Here is a 17105-nt window from a genome sequence, read left to right as displayed (position 1 = left end):
GAAGTCTTTCCTTAAATAAAGGGAAAACATTTTTGATTTGAAGAAGTCGTCTTTAAATTAATTGATTCATTGAATGTTTAGATTTAAGATGAAAAGGCTTCAAATATAGGCTAAGACATATTTTGAGGATTTTGCATCTTTGGTTCAAAGTTTTTTTTTTGGAATTAAGAAAACAGTTTTTAAATTAAAGTGACTGTTATAATTTGAATTTCTAAACCAGCATTTGTTTGTACGTGAATAGCTTTATTAATATATCGCAAACTGAGATTGAAAATGCAAAAAATGAGATTTGGATCGTAATTTTAATGTTATTTACCATGGTGTTAAAACTAGATAGAGCCTTTAAAAATGTATTTATTTCAAAGAAGTCGCATCTTTTTGGAGTGTGGATTGTGAATAAGGGGGGAAGTAACCCAATTGATATGTCATATGAAGTTTACATGGATTTTATAATATTCACATGTTTTTAGCCGTTTCGTATTGCTCACAGTTTTTAATTTTTATTTTGCGTACGTATTTTTTTTATTACTCACAATTTATAATTTCTATGGAAGTGAAAAATTGTAAACAACACATATCCCAGCTGGAGTAAAATGTGTAATTTTTGATTGTTTTCCTATTCTTTTTGGTGTAATTTTATCATTCGCAACTTTTTACTTAAATATGACATATAGCGCATTTTCTAAGAATTTCAGTGAAAGTCGAAAAAAAAATATTTTTTTAAGTTGGAATAAAAAATAGGATTATCAATTTAAGAAACAAAGATCAAAATGTTTAGTTCACTATTTATAGCCTTCACCACTACTGTGATACAGGGTATAATAAGATTGTGCATTTGTATGTCACGCGAAGACCCATCTTTTAGTATTCCGATCGGCTTAGAATCAAATTCTGAGTCGATTTAGCGATGTCCGTCTGTCTGCTTGTCTGTATATGTAATTTTGTGTGCAAAGTACAGCTCGCAGTTTAAGTTCGATCGTCTTCAAATTTGTCACAGAGTTTCAATTTGGCTCAAAGACAATCGCTATTGATTTAAAACAAATATATACGGCCGTAAGCTCGGCCTGGCCGAATCTTATGTACCCTCCACCATGGATTGCGTAGAAACTTCTACGAAAGAATGTCATCCACAATCGAATTACTTGGGTTGTGGTATCTTAAAACTTCTTAACATCGTTTTCTAAATTGTGACTTAGTCCATACGTGGTATATATTAGACAAAAAAGTTATGTATAGGTAAGTCTACAAATAATTACGAATCGATATGGACTTTTTGTACGATACATAGAGAGCCAGAATTGAAATATGGGGGTCGCTTATGTGGGGGCTACAACAATTATGAACTTGATATGGACCAATTTTTATGTGATTGGGGATCGATTTATCTGAGGGCTATATATAACTATAGACCGATATGGACCTAGTTAGGCATGGTTCTTAACGGCCATATACTAGCACAATGTACCAAATTTCAACTGACTCGGATGAAATTTGCTCTTCCAAGAGGCTCCAAAACCAAATCTCGGGATCGGTTTATATGGGGGCTATATATGATTATGGACCGATATGGACCACTTTTGGCATGGTTGTTCAATATCGTATTCTACCACCACGTACCAAATTTCAACCAGATCGGATAAATTTTGCTTCTCCATAGGGCACCGGAGGTCAAATCTGGGGATCGGTTTATATGGGAACTATATATAATTATGGACTGATATGAATCAATTCCTGCATGGTTGTTGGATGCAATATACTAACATCACGTACCAAATTTCAACCGAATCGGATGAATTTTGCTCTTCCAAGGGGCTCCGGAGGTCAAATCTGGGGATCGGTTTTTATGGGGCCTCTATATAATTATGGACCGATTTCGGCCAATTTTTCCATGGGTTTTTGAGGCCATATAGTAACACCACCTACCAAATTTGAACTGAATCAGATGAATTTTGATCTTCCAAGAGGCTCCGGAGGTCAAATCTGGTGATCGGTTTATATGGCGGCTATATATAATTATGGACCGATGTTGACCAATTTTTGCAGGATCATTAGAGACCATATACTTACACCATGTACCAAATTTCAGCCGGATCGGATGAAATTTGCTTCTCTTAGAGGCAGCGCAAGCCAAATCTGGTGATCGGTTTATATGGCGGCTATATATAATTATGGACCGATGTGGACCAATTTTTGCACGGTTGTTAGAGACCATATACTAAGACCATGTACCAAATTTCAGCCGGATCGGATGAAATTTGCTTCTCTTAGAGGCTGCGCAAGCCAAATATGGGGATCGGTTTATATGGGGGCTTTATATAATTATGGACCGATGTGGACCAATTTTTGCTCGGTTGTTAGAGACCATATACTAACACCATGTACCAAATTTCAGCCGGATCGGATGAAATTTGCTTCTCGTAGAGGATCCCCAAGCCAAATTTGGGGGTCCGTTTATATGGGGGCTATACGTAAAAGTGGACCGATATGGCCCATTTGCAATACCATCCGACCTACATCAATAACAACTACTTGTGCCAAGTTTCAAGTCGATAGCTTGTTTCGTTCAGAAGTTAGCGTGGTTTCAACAGACGGACGGACGGACATGCTCAGATTGACTCAGAATTTCACCACGACCCAGAATATATATACTTTATGGGGTCTTAGAGCAATATTTCGATGTGTGACAAACGGAATGACAAAGTTAATATACCCCCATCCTATGGTTGAGGGTATAAAAATCGTTTCAGATTTAGATATAGCTGCCATATAATTTAACACCGATCTGGTCATAGTAGGCGTATTTAGCAACGTATGTTCTTAAATTTTCGCATAGCCAAATATTTTGGGGCTCTCGTAAAATATGCAAAATATGGGCCTATAAATGCTATTTTGTACAATTGCATTCAAATTGCTCTAGCTTTATGTTTCTCATATTTTTTACTATCATTGTGTTTCATCCAAGGACGTTAACCGTTTTAAATTTTAATTCTAGAGATTTTGTAGAAGTATAAAAAATTGTCTCCAAATCGGTTAAGATATAAATATTTGTATATGCCCAGCAAAAACTAGGTAACCACATCTCATTACAATTGGCATTACCAGAAGTACAGCAGTCATTACCCGTTGCTTTACATTGCGGAGAGTTATAATGACTAACTTGTAATGACAAAAATAAATACTTCTCGGTAATTTGCGAATTGTTATTCTCAAAATTTTATGCAGTTGGCTGTTATTGACTTAATAAAATAGAATAAATGTTGGTACCATTAGGTATAATTATTCACTTAATTGAGTTTTTACTTAAAAAATCAAAAAGAATATGTCATAATAATTGTGCTTTAAATTAATGCTTTAACATATTATGTTTTAAATAAATGCTTCATTCACATTACACTTCCAAAATGCACTTAAACTAGATTTCAAATGCCATTTGCCTTATAAAAAAGGGACTTAAAATCCATTTTTAGTAGATTTCGAACCTAGTGTGAATTGACTATTGGATATATTATAACGTAATTCACGAATCCAAATCCTTTAAACAACCTACATTTATTTATATTTTAAGTGTGAAATTAATTTGCGTGTAATCTTATTTAGATGATTTATTAAATTTTTTGTTTTATACAATATTCGTTTCTATTCAAGTAGTGCTCCTATTAAAGCCTTGCTCGCCATATTTTGATCCATTGTAATTGGCGATAGACACCAATATTTTCGAGATTTGGTTGTCTGAGACAATAAGTGGCTATTTTGCAAATTTTGGTGTATCTACGAATAAGTGATTACATATTAGGTGATTATATGCTCTAAAAGCACTACTTATTTCATGGCCGAAAGTATGCCTGGGGAGAAGTACTTTCCTCCTAGGACATGCGTATGTAAATGTAATCCGGAGCGATGCCAATTAATAAGTGGTTATTATTTTTTAAATAGGCTTACATGCAAGATTACCGGGTAATGAGAGTTTTTGCTGGGTGGGAATAAAAATCTTGATAGTAACTCCCAACAAATTGGAAAGAGTTGAGATGGTAAACAGGGCTGTGGAGTCGAGTCAATTTTGCTCGACTCCGGCTCCGACTATAGCATTTCTTATTAGCCTCAACTCCGACTCCGGAGTCGACTCCAGGTGGTGTACCTAACAGTATTCCAGTTGTAATTTAAGGTGTAGTGTTCCAAAAATTGACCGATATAAGTATTCTATTTTGCCATATGTGTTTATATGTCAAAAAGAACTCTAATTTTAATTTTTGATAGAACTCGACGACAAATTTCAGCATTTTAGGAATGTAAATAAATCTACATTTTAATTTCAGGCCAATAAATTAAAATATGACACAAGACTATATAGAGTCCACATAAATATATGGGTAGATAACAACATTCTCCAGTTTATGAATTTATAAAAACACAAAATTTCAAAAAATAATTAGGCTTCCAGAATATTGTTTCTATAAAAGTAAAATGATGAAACATTGATTTCTAAATGGTCTATCAGTTATGGACATTGGAGGCCATTAATTTAATGTTAAGAATTTCGAGTGGCTTTGATGAAACAAACTTTCTCCCAAAAGACCGCCTCAGATGGTACGTTGGCAGAGGTTTAATTTAAAATTACAGCTTCCAAGGACATCGGGTGTATATGGGATTTCTCAACTAATTATCTCCATATACAAAATCTGGGCCGACGAAAAATTTCCGCATTTATTTATGAATCTCAAATAACTCAACTTTTCGGACAAATCTTATAAAAATTTTAGAGTGGGAAAAATTTCTTAAAACATATCGGAGATGGATTTATATGTGGGTGCTATATCACAAAATTGTCCGGTATGACCAAGGCTGCCAATAAATTTTCAAGAAAAATCGTCACTTTTTTCCAAAGAAATCGTCATAATCGTCACTTCCATTTTAAAATTCGTCAAAAAATCTGCAATGTAAATAATATTAAAACCAAACTATTATTTTGGTTGTAAGTATTTATTTCATATAAAGAACAGAAAATTAACACATGTAACTTTGCATTTCAACAACAAAAGCACAATGAATTTAGTTTTGTATAAAAATAAAAAAACATTTTTATGCAATGCTATGCTATGCAATTCAAAAAATTATATAAAAATTAATTTTTAATGTTTAATGTTACTAATTCAGTAAGATTTTTATTTAAAAATAAAACAGGTCTCTATTTTCGTATGTCAATATTAAAGATCCAAAATTTGACCATAAAACTCTCCATTTAAGAGATACAATTTTTTTATAGAAATAAAATTTTAATAAAATATTCTATAGAAATAAATTTTTGACAAAATTTTTTATAGAAATAAAATTTTAATAACTTTTTCTGTAAAAATAAAATTATAAAAAAATTTTCTATAAATCCAATATCAATCAATTTTTGGTGGATTATTTTTGGCACGAGTGGTAACCATGATACTAATACTGTAGATGTAAAATGAAGTATAGCTCCTACATGTATGAAATCTCTAGCAAAATCTTGCAATTTCTCCATCTGACAACTGTCGAATGCATTCGCTCTTTTGCTGCCTCTAATCGTGTAAACAAACTGCTTCTAGTCAACTTTTTTGAACGGAGCTATATTCGTCATGTTTGGAGACGATATTCGTCATGTTTGGGGCAAAAAACGGAAAATCGGCATTTGCTATTTTTTGAGTAAAAAATCGACAAAATGGCGATAAAGCGGCAAAATTGGCAGCCCTGGATATGATCCATCTTCGAACTCGACATGCCTGCCAAAAATTAAGAACGTTAGGTTCTACTGCTATATTGCCTTAAAATGTTACCTTTATCAAGAGCATATATAGGGTTAAAAATCGATAGTTTAAAATGTTACAAATGGACTATACAATTGACCAATTCAGCCCATTTTCTAGTAAAACCTACTTTTTATATCACCGTGAAATTTCACCCATATAAATTCACTTTGACTAGCCTGAAATCCAGTACGTAGTTTTTCGTTGTTTGATTAAAAACCCCAATCGAATCTAACTTGTCGAAATATTACTTTCGTTACAAAGATATGAAGTGTTTTTCAAATTTTGTTTCGCCGGAGTCGAGCAAAATTTATACGACTCCGGCTCCGACTCCAGCAAAATCTTCAGACTCCGACTCCGGCTCCGACTCCACAGCCCTGATGGTAACACAAATGTTGGTTTACATACTAGTGGTGAAGCGTATAATATACCCGCCCGACTTTAGACTTTACTTACTTGTTTTTCAGTATACCTGGACCTCATTAACTACTTAACTATTTCACGGAATATCTCAATTTGGTATTATCTTACTTTGATTATGTTTCTGAGTTTATTATTTCAGTTGATTGACTCCCGGGGTTATAGGACATATTATCTTCTCATGTTCATCCATTTTGGAATAATAAATCATCACTTGCAAGTCATTGAAAAGGATAAATGGGTTGAAAAGAGGAGAGCTCTATCTATGAATTGTTTAAAAATTATGAATAATGATAACCGATTTTCCCCAATTGAGAGATCCATTGACATCGAAGTGAATCATCTACGGAGTATCTGGTTTCTTTTGACAATGTATTGCGTAATTTATTGCGTTGCTGGTCGTAGATGGAAGCTTCGTAAAAAGCCAAATGTAAGTTAGAGAGTGAGAAGGGACAAAAAGTTCCATGCAAGTTTTTGCTACACAGAAAAAAATGAAGCAGAATAAAAATCAATTACTGGCATAATTGAATGAAAAAATTATATCAAGTACGATTTTTATTAAGTCAAATAGAAAAATAATTGGTTGAATGGAAAACTGGAAAAAATATCCAAATTCCCCGATTATTGAATTTACAACACATCAATTACTATGTTCAATTGGACCAAGTGTAAAAGTTATTGATTTAATTATAATGCGTAATTGCCAGACAAAACTGATTATGACGTTGCTAAGTAACGAAAAATAAATAAATACAAACAATAAAATATCATTTATTATTATTATTATTAGGAAACTTTCTAAGTACATGGTCGCGCAAATAAAAATTGCTATCGGTATCGCGATTCCAAATGTTTAAATATTAATAACGCATCATATTTTATTTTTATCGTAGGTAAGTATGTTATATACTTTTATCTAAATCCGAGTTTTTTTTTTGACAAGCGAACTTTTGTGGAAACTACTCTGAAAGAATTCTCTTCCTAAAAATTAACAGTTTCGTTGTGAGTGTATCGTGTGTGAAGAACTCTCTCTCTTTCTCTCAAGCACATTCACGAAATACTCATGTATGTTTTCGCAAATACGATTAAAGATTCACAATAATTGTTCGTGACTTCGACTATTAGTCGGGATCACGACGAATCACGAATGTTTCACAGCACGAACTTTTTAGAATGGAAAGTTAATATAATATATTTAGTATATATTTCGTATATTCGTAAAAAGTTGTTCGTAAAATTTTCAAAATTCGTTGAAAACTTTAATAAAATTTGTAAATGAATTCTTTCGTTGTATAAACTTACACACATCCTGAATTGGGCCACTCAAAAACTTGCGAAAATGCTTTGATATATTCACTCTTTATATTTTGTTTTTACATTTAGGATGTGTACGCGTCAAACTGGTCTATGAATGGATAAAAGACGACTGCCAAAAATGTGGCCTAGAGGAAAATGTGTTTAGTTTGAAAACGGGAAGTTCGTGCTTCAATTCTTCTCAGAATTCTTCAACAGAAGGTAAAATTATATAAATTTTTTTTAAATCTTTTTAAAATTTTGAAATGAATAGAGGCTTCTACATTGATCGCATTACAGAAGAGCAAGACGACGAATCACATAGAAATGAGATTTGGGAAGCCCAATTCCAACAGGTGGTACAGATAATTCAAAAACTGTTTATTCTTTGTAAGTGAGCCTGTTAAATATGTCGTTTATAAGGAATATTCTGTATTTTTTCCAAACATGTACTCTGCCATATTTTCAGTTATATATATTTTTAACATTTTTTACAATAAAAAGCATAAAACCTCTTTTCAGAGTGTATTTTCATAATTTTCTTAAACCAATATAGATTATAACATATAGTACAAAGATTATATTGATTACCATCGTAATAAACACAATTACGACAGTAATTGTATAGGTTACAAAATTTTATAAACATTGTACTCAGTTCAATTACGACTGTAATTGAAAAACTTTATATATTTTAAATACCAATGTATTTGGATTGAGTACTGAATCATTTGGAAATTTTGACAAATTCCAATTACCTTTATACTCAACACAAATACCCCTTCATTTGAAAATAATTTTACGACAACCTTACAATTTGGGTAATTGTATTTATGATTTTCGTAATAAGCTGAAAATCAAATACAAAAATGATTGAAATCACAATTTTTGTATTTGATTCAAGCATTCACTTTTTTCTGTGTATGTTGTATTATTAACGTTGACACAATTACATTATGCTACAGGAAATTTTATGCGTTTGGTCTTAAATTTCTACTTCGTGGTGATTATGTATGGCAGTTCGACATAAATTTAACCTATCCTAAGATTCCCAATGGCTTTCTAAAAGGGAAATTATTTGACGTTAATACTTAATCGAGATGTACCGATTTAGGCTGGAGACAGTTTTTCAAAATGCCAAATAATGATAATAATTATTATACAGTGCTATTCAAAACATTTGCAACCAATTCGATTTAATTATATTGAAAATAAAAATATAAAAACCAAGACTTAAATGCAATGTTACTGCTTGTTACGTCAGATTTGAACATTTTAGAGAATAGGGAAACTAACGACAAAGAATCTTCCATAATTTATGAAATTAGTTAAAAATAAAAGTTTTGATCTGTTCAAAACATTTGCAACTACATAATACTACGTGTTCCATGTAAGTAAAAAAATAAGTTTTGCTACTTTTGACGTTAAATGACAATAGTCCGGACTTTACCTCTGGCATTGATAGGATTAAATGGGCAATTACATCCTTTGCTTTTCAGGTTCATGTACACGGACGAAAAAGACTGTTCATATGTTTGGGTTTAAAAATTATTCAAATTTTTAACACAATATTTTTAAGTGTAAGCATATAATGTTCATAAACTAGCATAACATGTTTGGGACATATATGTTAATATGTTAGAACATATTATGTTTGGGACACAACATGTTTGTAAATATAATAAGCTTAGATGCGAACATATATTAATGTAGGTTAGGTTAGGTGGCAGCCCGATGTATCGCGCTCACTTAGACTATTCAGTCCATTGTGATATCACATTGGTGTACTTCTCTCGTATCATTGAGTGCTGCCCGATTCCATGTTAAGCTCAATGACAAGGGACCTCCTTTTTATAGCCGAGTCCGAACGGGGTTCCACATTGCAGTGAAACCACTTAGAGAAGCTTTGAAACCGTCAGAAATGTCACCAGCATTACTGAGGTGGGATAATCCACCGCTGAAAAACTTTTTGGAGTTCGGTCGAAGCAGGAATCGAACCCACGACCTTGTGTATGCAAGGCGGGCATGCTAACCATTGCACCACGGTGTAGAAATAGCCTATAAACATATATATGTTTAGAAAGAGAGACCTAGAGAGTAAGATGCAAGTAAAAGAATGGAAGTAAATAATTGGCGCCTTAAAAATATATCCACCCAAAGAAAATTTCATTAAAATTTTTTACTACCAGTGTATGCCCTAAGGTGAAACATAATATATTTGAAAAATACAAACAATATTTTGTTTGAACCAATCCTGAAAATATATATACTTGAAGCAAAATGTGTGTGGGGTATGTGTTACAGAAGCGTGTAGAAGGGTGTAGATATCATCAGGCATTTTAAAAACTATATTTCCCATTTTTTGTTTAACAACTTCCGAAATGTTCTCTATGAGATTTTCGGAAGGTCTGAGAATCACACGCTATTTTTCATCGGATATCCATTGCTTTACTTTACCTTAGGTGTGTGCTTCGGTTCATTATAGAGCTGAAATATCGAAGCAGGCGATATTTCCCAGAATGCTTTTGACAATATCACACGGGGCTAATACCTTGTCAAGAAAAATACCCCCAGACCATAATAGCCCCCCCCCAACTTTCACCTGTGGGCCTTCGTACTAAGCACCTGCCATCCGAATCACGCAAGTTAAACTTTCATTAATCGGAAAATAGACGACACTTCCACTGTTACTTGAACCATTTAAAACACTTCCAAAAATATTCTCCTAAAGATATTTTTTATTTTAACTGCACAGGAAGTTCTTTTAATTAAATTTTTATACCCTCCACCATAGGGGTATATTAACTTTGTCATTCCGTTTGTAACACATCGAAATATTACTCTAAGACCCCATAAAGTATATATATATTCTGGGTCGTGGTGAAATTCTGAGTCGATCTGAGCATGTCCGTCCGTCCGTCTGTTGAAATCACGCTAACTTCCGAACGAAACAAGCTATCGACTTGAAACTTGGCACAAGTAGTTGTTATTGATGTAGGTCGGATGGTATTGCAAATGGGCCATATCGGTCCACTTTTACGTATAGCCCCCATATAAACGGACCCCCAAATTTGGCTTGCGAGGTCTCTAAGAGAAGCAAATTTCATCCGATCCGGCTGAAATTTGGTACATGGTGTAAGTATATGGTCTCTAACAACCATGCAAAAATTGGTCCATATCGGTCCATAATTATATATAGCCCCCATATAAACCGATCCCCCGATTTGGCTTGCGGAGCCTCTAAGAGAAGTAAATTTCATTCGATCCGGCTGAAATTTGGTACATGGTGTTAGTATATGGTCTCTAACAACCATGCAAAAATTGGTTCAAATCGGTCCATAATTATGTGTAGCCCCCATATAAACCGAACACCAGATTTGACCTCCGGAGCCTCTTAGAAGACCAAAATTCATCTGTTTCAGTTGAAATTTGGTACGTGATGTTAATATATGGCCTCAAGCACCCATGCAAAAATTGGTCGATATCGGTCCATAATTATATATAGGCCCCATATAAACCGATCCCCAGATTTGACCTCCGAAGCACCTTGGAAGAGCAAAATTCTTCCCATTCGGTTGAAATTTGGTACGTGATGTTAGTATAGGGTATCCAACAACCATGCAGGAATTGGTTCCTATCAGTCCATAATAATATATAGCTCCCATATACCGATCCCCAGATTTGACCTCCGGTGCCTTTTGGAGAAGCAAAATTCATCCGATCTGGTTGAAATTTGGTACGTGGTGGTAGCATATGATATTTAACAACCATGTGGGTTGAAATTTGTGGATGACAGTCTTTCGTAGAAGTTTCTACGCAATCCATGGTGGAGGGTACATAAGATTCGGCCTGGCCGAACTTACGGCCGTATATACACTGTTAGAAAACTATATTTTTCATATGTTCCGATATAAACAAAATGTGTTTCGGGCACAATTTTTAAACACAATATATTTAAGTGCAAACATGTAATGTTCCTAAACTAACACAAAATGTTTGGTACACATATGTTAATATGTTAGAATATATTATGTTTGGGGCACAAATGTTTCATGAAAATAATATGTGTGAATGTAAACATATATAAATTTACAAATTTCGAGTAAACATATATATGTTGTGATACTTTATTCAGAGAGCGACAGAGAGAGAGAGTTAGTATAGAGAAAGAAATAGAGATGGAAACCGGGAGGGTTGAATAAAAAGATATCAACATAACACAGCGAGAGAATGAAATGAGAGCAATTTCTGTGAAACCGCTTGTGTGTTGTTTCGGAAAACTGTTTCATGATAAGGCCAAAAATTAACCAAGAGAATAGACATTTGAAAAAAAAACAGCATATTTGTATTACAGAAAAAGATGCGAAGAACTCAAAAATTTCATGGAAGTGAAAATTATGTGAGGGAATGAGCACAATCTTCTTTGGGGAATTCTTTCAAGCATATACTATTTTTGAACTCAAAATGCTTCCTAACATATAATATTTTCTCATATAACAAACATATTAATGTTTCGTCAGTATCCAATAATATATGTGCTTCCTGCAAAATATGTTTGGAACATATGTTAGAGAAGCGATTTTTTTTTGAGGGTGTACTTGTTTATAATTCGCCTTTTTCATAGGTTAAAAACAGAGTAAGAATTAATAAAATGGTACAAAATATTCAAATTTTGTCAATAAAATGCAAATCCATTCTAAAATAGTGGTGAATTTTGTAATATTTTTGAAGTCTAACTTTTCAGACAAGCCTTAGAATTCATAAAAAATCATAAAAAATATAGAAATTTTTTATTTGTTATTGTTGGTTACTCTTCAGTCATTATTGTTGTTTTTGATTTCAGCTTAAAACCATGCATTGACTAAACTACAAGTGTAGCTTAACCAATAGAGGAAAAGTATGCTTGTCAAATTTATTTGGGCAAAGCCCTATAGACTGCAAGATGGTTGGATGTACAGCTGTTTAGGAATTACCACATTCCTCATCAGCATCCTCTACTTGTTTAGGCAGTAATAATAATTAGGCAGAATTACCCGAATTTATTCTGATAATTGGTTGATAGTTTTGCTGCAAGTAGAGGATGCTGATGAAGAATGTGGTAATTCCGAAACAGCTGTACATCCAACCATCTTGCAGTCTATAGGGCTTTGCCCAAATAAATTTGACAAGCATACTTTTACTCTGTTGGTTAAGCTACACTTGTAGTTTAGTTAATGCATGGTTTTAGGCTGAAATCAAAAACAACAATTTTTTATTTGGCAAAATATCACAAAATTGTTTTAATTCACATCCAAAACACTGAAGTAGAGATGCAAATTCAGTGCAACGGCTATTTAAATGTTGTACATCCGACCTATGACAAGCCCATGTTAAATTCATCGCTTCTGCACCAATTTTTCACCACTTCCGGATCCAAAAAGAACACTTTCACTACTTTTTTGGCGACGCTTTTTTTTTCAGGGCTATGACATCTTTCGAAGTGTGACAAAAAATTCAGAAAAATAAATAATATCAGGTATTGTTTATGCATGAATGTACTATTGACGTACAGTACAAAAATTGTCTCATAATTACGTATTTTTCTTTTATTGTTAAGGAAGTGTATGCATTATAGTGCTCACCAATATAGAAAATATTTAAAGCTTATGTTAGATTAAGGCCTCTACTTTAAAATAACATGGAGAAATAAATTGAAACCAAGTGTGAAAATAGAGTTTGGTGTTGGTTTCGAATGTCCTCCTAAGTGGACATCAGTAGTAAAAGGGTTAAATCGATGATCATGACTTGTTTACATGGACGATCGTGATTTATTATAAGATGTGTTGCTAATGCCCATCACTTTATTTGGATAAAAAGTGACGTGAAGTCAAATTGCATGTAAATTGATCTTCTAATTTTATTTTTTGTGCCTATCATGAAAACGATATCGTGGTTGAAATTTTTCTGCACTGGTTTTCAGATTAATGTTTCTTTAAGATTACGAAATTTGTATTTTTTTTGTAGTGTAGTGTTTATTTTGCTCCGTGAATGTTTCTTTTCAACTATCTGTGGTTCAACTACCACTCGCTTATAATTCCTTTTAGTTAATAAAGAGCTTTGAGAAAGTTTCATGAACATAGCAACTCTTGATTTTCCCTTTTACATTAAAATTTGCTATCAAAGAACTTTCTTCCATGGCTGAATTTAATTATGGCTAATAATCTGAGAATTTAATAATCATGATGATATCTTTATTTTGTGTGAGATTTTTAACTATGGAGATTTTGATGAGTTGATTTTCAAATTATTTCCTTCCTTATTTAACAATCACAAATGCGATTAAAACTTTGGAGTCTGGACAGCCAATTAAAAACCACTAACCAACGTAGCAATAAAATTTGCACCTGGAAAAATGTAAAATTCCTCAAACATTTTCTAAATTGGTTATATAACTGTAAATAAACTTTATTTTTACTGTTAAATTTTGAAAGGTTTTTTGGTAATATCCTTAACAAAACCAAATTTGCTAGAAATGAAACTTGGATTTGATTTACGTATATGATTGAGTCAAAAACTGATTTTATTATAATTCTAATATAAACCACTTGGGTTTTGTACTTTTTGGTTTTTTCAAAATTATTAAAAAACAAGTAAGGAAAGTCTAAAGTCGGGCGGGGCCGACTATATTATACCCTGCACCACTTTGTAGATCTAAATTTTCGATACCATATCACATCCGTCAAATGTGTTGGGGGCTACATATAAAGGTTTGTCTCAAATACATACCTTTAAATATCACTCGATGTGGACAGAATTTTATAGACTTCTACAAAATCTATAGACTCAAAATTTAAGTCAGCTAATGTACTAGGGCGGAACACAATGTTAGTAAAAAAATATGGGAAACATTTAAATCTAAAGCAATTTTAAGGAAACTTCGCAAAAGTTTATTTATGATTTATCGCTCTATATATATGTATTAGAAGTTTAGGACAATTAGAGTCATTTTTACAACATTTCGACTAACCAGTGGCGATTTAACAAGGAAAATGTTGGTATTTTGACCATTTTTGTCGAAATCAGAAAAACATATATATGGGAGCTATATCTAAATCTGAACCGATTTCAATCAAATTTTGCACACTTGACTATACTACTAATTGTACTCGTAGTGCAACATTTCAACCAAGTTCGGCAAAAATCTGGCTTCTGGGGCCATATAAGTCCATATCGGTCGAAAGATATATATGGTAGCTATATCTAAATCTGAAGCGATTTCAATCAAATTTTGCACACTTGACTATACGACTAAGTGTTATGTTTGTACAAAATTTCAAGCAAATCGGTATAAAACACTAGCTGCTGGGTCCATATTAGTGCATATCGGGCGAAAGATATATATGGGAGCTATATCTAAATCTGAACCGATTTCTTCCAAAATAGGGTTCTATTCTGGCCCAAATTAGGAACATGTGCCAAATTTGAAGGCGATTGGACTTAAATTGCGACCTAGACTTTGATCACAAAAATGTGTTCACAAACAGACGGACGGACGGACAGACATGGTTATATCGACTCAGGGACCCACCCTGAGCATTATTGCCAAAGACACCATGTGTCCATCTCGTCTCCTTCTGGGTGTTACAAACATATGCACTAACTTATAATATCCTGTTCCACAGTGTAGCGCAGGGTATAAAAATCATAAATTCCTATTACGAAAAAACTACTAAATTCTCCTTTTGGTCATTAGGTTGTTTCTGTAACATAGTATTTTAAGTAAAATTATTTTGAAGTTCCCATTTAAATACTTTAATTTTATCCAAGTTCTTCTCATATTGTCATATGAATATTAACATATACTTTTTTGTTCGATTTAACGATTTTTGTCTGACAATGTACGACTGGTAAAACCTAGCTTTGACAGTCTTGTTATTATCTACTATTGTGACCCATGGACGAATTTACAAATTTTAAGTTGAAGGCCAAATAGACAGTTTTGGCAAACATCCAAAGGTGATTTTGCTCAGCATTAAAATTTGAATAGTTGAATTTATTAAACACACATAAAATTTATTCTCTTTTGTTGGTAAAGTTGTCCCTTTAAATTCAAATAAATCATTTTTATAATACTATACTATTGCCAAGTTTATTTTCTGGTCGAGTAAAAGCTATGGCGATAAGCACATAAATGGTTCCCAAATAGGAAAAAAGTGTTCTTGTGTTTAAATGGTAGAATTTGAAATAATGTAATTTTTTCAATATTTTGAGTTTTTTTTTGAAGTCACTAGTTTGCAAAAGAATTGACGGAGGATTCGGATATTTCTGATTATTTATTTATGTATGGTTTGCATGCGGTGCATCTGAACACAAAAGGAGAGTAATGCACACAAATTTTTTTTCTGATTCATTTACGAAATTAATTGATCCAATTAATTTGTTGTAATTGAAATGTCTTCAATCACAGAAATGATAGTTGATGATCAATTAAACAAATAATTGCTACTATTAATTTTAGTTATTGATTTTTGCTTCAATTAAAAAATTCTTGAATCAATTAAAATTTTAATTGAATATTTTTAAACCTCAATTAAGACTTTAATTGGAAAAATTGAAATATAGATTTTTTGAGGTTCCAATGAATAACATAAAGTTCGAGGGCTGCCTTTTATATTTTGGGATTGGGCAACCCTAGTGTTTTAATCTACCAACTGACAGCTCTATCGCAAAGTATGACATTTTGGAGGTTATATGTACTCAGAATGCCTTGACATACGAGCGTTATTTGTATTGTTTGTAGCGATTTAAAAGGTTCATCTCGCCCAAAAAAATGGAATTATATCGTAAATATTTTTGTGCGATTATATTTGAAAACTTTCAATATTGCATAACGCTTTGATGTCGAAAAAATTGTTTGCAATTTATCAATCGCTCAAAACAAAAAAGGCTCGTGTCGTTTGGTCGAAGGAAATACTCCAAAAATACGGTGCAAAAAATATTTACGTGACATTAAAAATTAGGAAATCTAAATTTTAGGGTGCACAATTTACAAAAAAAATTAGGACACAAATTTTTGAAATTTGCGTTCCTTCATTAAAGTCGCATGTCTTTGAACTAAGGCAAATTTTCCTTAAATTAAAAAACACATTTTTGATTAAAAAAACGTCATTAAATTAACTGAAATATTTAATCTTTAGAGTTGACCTTTTTTTAGATTGAAAGTTTTTTTTTTTTTTGAATTAAGAAAACCTTTTTCACTTTGAAGTAACCGTTATAATTTGGATCTTTAAACTAAAATTTTTTCGTACGTGAATAGCTTTACTAATATTCCGCGAAAAGAGAATGAAAATTCGACAAATAAGATCTGTAATTAATTTTAATTTTATCGATCCTAGATTTAAAACCTGATGGGTCGCTAAAAAAATATCTTTATTTTAAAGATGCCGCATGTTTGGCTCGGAATCAATACCAAAATCCTTAAGGTCAAAAACTTTGGATCCGAGTAAACTTTTCATACTTTGAGTGTATGATCGCGGTGCTTCGAAACACGTCTATATTATTCGTGGTTTTATGCGAATGAGCCCGAAAGTAGATACCAGCCGACTGTATTTTTGTTTCTAGATGAACCAAATCCAATAAAAG

General features: G+C 32.7%; 1 protein-coding gene across 4 annotated transcripts in view; it reads left to right on the top strand.

The window, feature by feature from the left end:
• The window catches only part of Trpm (transient receptor potential cation channel, subfamily M), a 521822-nt gene that overhangs the window by 64853 nt on the left and 439864 nt on the right, over window positions 1-17105 (top strand). The window lies entirely within an intron of this gene.

The sequence above is a fragment of the Haematobia irritans genome, chromosome 5 (genome assembly GCF_050003625.1).
Source record: "Haematobia irritans isolate KBUSLIRL chromosome 5, ASM5000362v1, whole genome shotgun sequence".
NCBI lineage: Eukaryota > Metazoa > Arthropoda > Insecta > Diptera > Muscidae > Haematobia > Haematobia irritans.
The sequence above is the reverse complement of the archived record's forward strand: the minus strand, read 5'-3'. Positions and strand labels throughout refer to the sequence as shown.